We start from the raw sequence: 7,280 nt of genomic DNA on the forward strand, positions 1-7,280 counted from the left end.
TGCTTAAGTGCTTTTCAATCCATTACCATTTATCAAAAAATAAAACATCTCTTTTGATATATGTCTGTTTTGAGTACTTTCTGTCTTTGTATATATGTTATGCTGGTGCTAAACAAATGTAATTTCGCAATGTGTCATACCAGTCTGAAATGGGATACCCAATAGTGAAACTGAATAGGATGACAAATGTTTTATTCTTCTTGTACAGAACATTTTATCATTGAAAACGTTTTTGTTTCCGGTAACACAAGAGAAAACATGATGCAAATGTGCTTTCATACAGGAAAGGAACAAGCTCTTTTGTTTTCCTAAACATACTTCAGAAGTAAAAACATTAATATCTCCTGTATCTTTCGCTCTACCATTGTTTGAACTAAATAACAAAAAAGTGTCAAACAGGAGCTTTGGAATTATTAACGGAACCTATTTAAATATGCATTGTACGCGTATGTAAGACACTGACATCAAGAAACGAAGTATATGTGTATCGAACTTATTTATCCGAAGAAAAATATAAGCAAATGACTTCGTTGGACAAGGTCATATTAAGCATTTTAAAACATTACTAACTGTAATTTTAAGGGAACAGTTTTGCCCGTCTCATTGAGAATGGGTATTTTCAACGACTGGTTCAATGAAACTGTTTTATTTCAGTTTGACAGTAGTGTCTGAATTCGAATTCTGTGTTATGTATTTTCTTTACCGAAGTCACAAAAACAACTTAAGGCAGTTGGTCGTGAATATGAAGCAAAATAAAAAACAATAATGTCAAATTAAAACCTTCTGGCTGTTTGAGGTGAAGAAAGACTTCAGTTACTTCGTAAGAAATGACTTCAGGCATTGAAATATATTTTCACGAATAGACCGACGTTCTGTAAGTCAGCGTGGTAGATTTCTTACCTGCAATATATTCAAATAATTCTGCACCCCTTTATGGTGTCTCGATGGGTCAGGTGATTCCGTCTTAACGACTAGGCATCTCAGACCCCTTAAAAAGAAATGACATCTACAAATAAAGCTAACAGTTTAGACAAAATATTTTGATCAAGATTCCTTCTAGAAGACAAATGTCATGTGGTATACAAAAAGACAATAATTGTATATTTTTATCATTCAATTTGTATCATTGTTACCGTTATATTTGGAACGCTCATGTTACAATCTATCTTTCTTTGTTTACACATGGGTAGGATTCATTTCTGTAACTGTATTTACAGACTTCAGATTATTTTTTTTTTAATATTGGTGGTTTTGACATAATAAGGAAAATGGCACTGTTTGCTGCGTGTCCTAATAGATAAATATTGCTTTTAGCGTCGGCTTAATATAACAATCTATTAGAGAGCAGACACAATATATTACATTATGAGATGAAGCCACTGCAGGGAAGTCAGATATATGGCTTTCGTCAGGAAACAAAAAGTTAGGCATAAAAGCTATTGGGATAAACACAAAATGAAATGTTTCCAACTAGTTTAAACTAAGTTACTGAATAAGTTCCATGATATTATTTTTTAGCAAGTAAGTATAAATAGTCTTAAAATGATGTATATATCGAACGACTTTGAGGCATAACTTTTATTATATTACAATAATAACTCAAAACAAAATCTAGTCAATATCTAGCGTTTTTGCATCATACTAGTTATAAGTAATTAAATTGCAGATTCGTTTATATATTCACTTACTAGCACTATACCAGAGCGGAAATCGATGCATATTGGATTTAGAAATGGAAAATTCCATAAAACGTTTACTGCAAGAACATTTGAGCTGAAAATCATCAGTTACTATGATATTCAAATATTATAACATTATAATCCGAAATATGTGCATGAAACAATGTAATGTATATATATCCATACACACTGGAGTTCCGCAGTCATTGCAAGTTCTTATTATTTCAACTAAAATATTTTTCCTAAACCTAATTTTGACTCACGTGTATTTCCAGAAATATTTACCTGTTATTGATTAGCCTTGCCTGCGAAGCTGTTCCTGATTAACCATGATAATAATGCTTTCTTAAGGCCTATCCAAACTTTTGTCTAACCTATTCTTGTATCTTATTCTATTCATATCTTCCAACCAACAGTATATGACAGAACTTCCTACGCATTATCTTTCACTCATATTCGTTTAGTATTCTACATACCAGTTTGAAAGGTCAAGCAATAACGTTAGATTTTGCACGTTTCACTTTCAACCATTGTTGTCCCTAAACATTTCATTTAAGAATTAAATGCTACTTTTGTGCGTTACACGTGTATTAACCACGTTGCTACTTCTTGCAAATTTATGCGATTCTTAGATGGTTTGCATGAAGTCCCAATGCACAAAAATAGCATTCAAGTCTTATATTTACTTTTATGCGAGAGCTTGTTGCAAAAATAAGTGTTTTTTTTTCCCAAGAGTATCATAAAACAAAATCACAAGATGTCGATCATTTAAACATCCAATTAGAACTGCCAAAAAGACCCGCCTATGTTCAATTGTAATTCGCCTTGTAATAAATTAAAATGCAGTACCATGTTTTAATTTAAAATTCGTCAAATCTAGTGAAAATCATATAATCGATTCAAGTCAGAAAATTATTTTAAGCTATAATTTTCATGTTCCTTTTGAAATTTTGGCGTTCAATTTTGAAAGATTTTTCGTGCGACGTCATTTTGTTTATGTTTTTGCGAACGACGTCAGCCTGCCCGTCCAATCTCGCGGAAAAGGTAGCCCTTGGATATTAACGAAAACGAAACAGTCTTGAATGTTGCACAATCTACAGTAACAACTAAAAACAAACCGGACATAATGATCCCTAGACAAGTAGATAAACATTTCAACGACCTTGAAATCACTGAGCGGCAATTGCAATAAAAAATCATAGCAATTACGTCTCCTGCACAGTGTGAAACTGTGATATGAAGCCATCAACTTCATTGTGTTGGTGATTTTTCTATTATTAAGATTCATTTATCATGCATTCTAAGTATTCTTAAGTCATTTTACAGGCCCCACTTAGGTTTCAGCACTGTACGACACGTGGTTTACACTTAATATTTTATCCTTATTTAAATAAACCTAGAGAGCCGCTTGTATTACAGTGATACCACATAAGGTGCCGGAACGCATTCATCACACAGTCGGAATTTTGACAGGCAAGTCCCTTGACTCTGGCAGGTGCTTGGCTTAGATTGTTTGAAAGCTATATGAAATATAATGTAAATTATATCTGCGTCATTAAAGGTCATTTCTTAATAATATTGAAAATGAACTTATTTATTTATTTATTTGGGTTTTACGGCGCACTAACACAGTATAGGTTATATGGCGCCAAACAAGACCACAAATTTAGGTTTCACAAATAGAGGCTATGTGTGTGTGTTATGTTATATACTTTACGTTTTATAAATATAGTTAAACAGACATTAACTTTAATGATCCAACGGTCACAAATTATATCTATAGTGAATTGCTAGTATTTGGTAAAAGATTACAATATTCTCCACGCATGAAATTCTTGATAACATACCTTTTTTCTTGATACTTATTTGACCGACCAGTTACTGAAAATGCGATTTGTTAATAACAACGAAATTCAATTTGAATGAATACAGTTGTGCTATTTTCCGAATGGTTTAAACAGTATATCACAATGTTTCAACAGAGATGTTTTGAATGAGGATCTACGAAACTCACTTGCTCCCCACCGATGTAGGTGTGCGCCTCACGAAGGCCGATGGCTCTACCCAGCTCGCCAGTGGTGAAATAGTATATGGAGGGGCACCTGGAGTCTCCGTCCAAAATCTAAAGCCTTTAAGTCGCAATATGACCTATAAGTGTTCTGTCAACTAAACCGAAAAGAAAAAATTGAAACAATTGATAAATGATAACCTTTTCAATTTGCTCAAGCTCATTGTGTAAATAGCGTTGTAAAAACACTGCCAATGCGTTGTATTTACGTTAAATGTGTATCAAATTATATTGTTGAAACATCGGTATCAACGTTTACGGTAACTCATAAAACAAACCCCATTTCGTTATGGTTCTTAAAACCGCATATTTCAATGCCGGGGTTATCAATTCTTTATGGCTTCTGTAATCTTTTTACAAATGTCCCTGGAGTCCAGCGATGATTATTATATAGGCATATTAATGCCCTTTTGAATCTGTGAATCCATATTGGAGCTGTGTTTTATACAAAACCGATGTTTCATTATACATTCATGAGAACAGGCCCATTGTGAATTATTATCCTATATTATACGCCAGTCTCTTTTTAGTAAGATTACATTATCCGTTCATTAAGAAGATTAATGATATACCAAGCTTCTCTTTAGCAGATCGCTAACTTTACTCCCATTCAAAAACGATGTGTTACCTTAAAACAATCGTCCGTCCTCGGACATGCCAGTGTATCTCAATGCTCAGAGTGCGGTTATAATTATTGTTATAAATCTGACGAGTCGATGTGGGAAACTAGATTATTCTTCTTAAAACAATTTGATGTAAAAGAATGAGAAGCATTTGCTATGTATTGGTATTTTGCCCTATACGTTTATTAATTGTTTTTCCTGTTCAAAGCCTGAATGTGGAGCCTTTTTTGCAAAACTGAAAGCAACGTTGACAGCTTGACTATTTTACGGAGTAAAATATGGCTAACACGATGCTCTTTACTAAATCATCTTTATGTTTTTGTTTTCTTTAATTCTAGAAAATTAATCAAAATATACTAAAAATAAACATAAGTAAAACGGAATTAGATATAAGTTTTCAAGTTACTACGTGTATATTTCTGTATAATGTTTCTTATTTATGAGCCGTTTATATACTCCTACATTCGCAAAAAATGTAACTTTGCAAAACACAGACGGCTGTCGGAAAATTAAAAACAAGAAAACCAGACCCTGATGAGGCACTGAACACAGTCATAACAGATGACAAGATGACAATTATGTGTTATCTAAGTTTATCCCATGAGATACATGTTCGGCACAAACTGTATTTAATTTATCTCTTTATTACATGCCAGTATCACTTTTCAGCATCAGAGTACTATCGATTCTGGAGACAAGAATAATATGTAATACATTTAGAAATTATGTCAAATAAAGGGCAAAGCTTTTTTGTCTCATTTTCTGTGCCGATTTACAGTTATTTGAAGTCAATTGTTATTCTGAAATATTCTACTAGACTTAGTGCACAGTTCAGAATTGGAAAAATCCATTTACAAGACCGACAACCCCTTTGGCTAAAACCACAAGAGTAAAAATGTAATCTAATCCTTTCAGTGCGATCTAAAAAGGAATTGACTTAAAAACGAAAACATTAAATTACTTAGATTCTATGAACGTTTTACATTTTAATCAAATCGTTTATATATTATGTATATAAGTCCGATGTGGGTGGTTCTATCGTGAGATAATACTTTTTTATGAAATTGAAATGTTGATGAGATGAACATAAGATCCTATAGGTTATCAAGTTACTTGTCATTCAAATTCAGTTTACCTAATTTACTTCGACAGGACAAAAATGTCAAAATTATGAACTGGGACTTAGGTCAGATGTTTATATCTTTTTGACGAACATATGGACATACAGGTTACTAGTCGTTATCATCAAACGGAGTGAAAGTTTTTTATATATCATTTATAATCAGGAAAGAGGTTTAGCTTACTCCTCAGTCCTATCACATTAATATGTTTGTATGGAAATAAATATTGTTAAAACCATTTTGAAACTTGCTTATCTACAATTTACAAAAAATACAATAGGGGAAGCATGTATCTTCTCATTCTTCTGAACCCTAAATATTCAATGTTTAACCAGGAAAGGGCGTATGCAGCGCCGTAGCCACACTGAGGCAAACCGAGGCAGTGGCCTCGGTTAAAATTTGAGGAGCAAAAAAAAGAGCAAAAGGTAGGCCTATCACACTGATGAAAAATTCAGTTATTAAAGTTCAAGAAAGTAGAATCTATATTAATAATTTAGAATATATCAGAATATCATTTGCCTCATGACATTAAATAAATGTGGCAAGATGAGGCAGAAATCCTAGCAGTCTTAATGATAACCTTGCCAGGTCCGGATTCAGGGGCCGGGTCGAGGAGGCCCGTGCCCCCACTCCCCACAAGTTGACTGAGAAGTGACCAATTGCACCCAATTATTTATTATCATCATCAAATTTAAGCCCAAAAAAGCACCCGAGGCCACTATTTCATACCGATATTTCAATTTTTTTTCAGGGGAAGGGCCCCGTGACCCCATTAAAATGAGGGGAAAACTCCCTCCAATACATCAAAATTTTGACCCAAAAAAATGCACCAGAGGTCGCCATTTCATACCTGTTTTTCAATTTTCAAATTTTTCCAGGGCGAGAGCCCCCTGACCCACCTAAAATGAGAGGGTCCCCCCTAAAGTATCTCAAAATTAAGACCAAACAGTGCACCATAGGCCACCATTTCGTATCTGTATTTCAAAATTTTCCAGGAAGAGAGCCCCTGACTCTACTAAAATGAGTGGAAAAACTACTGTACCTCAAAATTTAGACCAAACAGTACACCATAGCCCCCAACCCCCCATTTCGTATCTGTATTTCAATATTTTCCAGGGCGAGAGCCCCCTGACTCCCCTAAAATGAGAGGATTCCCCTTAAGGTACCTCAAAATTTAGACTAAACCGTGCACCATAGGCCACCATTTCGTACCTATATTTCAAAATTTTAGGAATAGATCCCTCTGACCCCATTTAAATGAGGGGGGAAACCCCTTCCATACTTTAAAATGTAGACCAAGAAATGGACCATTTCATACTTGTATTTCAAGATTTTCCAGGGCGAGAGCCCCTGATCGCACTAAAATGAGGGGTTCCCCCTAAAGTATCTCAAAATTTAGACCAAAACAATGCACCCTAGGCCACCATTTCGTATCTATATTCTAAAATTTCCCACGAAGACAGCCCACTGACTACACTAAAATGAGGGGAAACCTCCTTCCATACCTTAAAATTTAGACCAAAACTGCACCAGAGGCCGCCATTTCATACCTGTTTTTCATTTTTTTTCAGGCAGAGTTCCCCCCTGAACCCACTAATATGAGAAGATTCCCCCTACAGTTCCTCAATATTTAGACCAAAAAATGCAATATATGCCATTATTTCGTACCTATATTTCAAAATTTCCTAGGAATAGTGTCCCCTGTCCCCCTAAAATGAAGGGTTACGCCCCATTCAGTACCTCAAAATTAAAAAAAAAAAAAAAAAAAAAAAACAGAGGCCACCATATA

The sequence above is a fragment of the Mercenaria mercenaria genome, chromosome 2, assembly GCF_021730395.1.
Source record: "Mercenaria mercenaria strain notata chromosome 2, MADL_Memer_1, whole genome shotgun sequence".
NCBI classification, from domain to species: domain Eukaryota; kingdom Metazoa; phylum Mollusca; class Bivalvia; order Venerida; family Veneridae; genus Mercenaria; species Mercenaria mercenaria.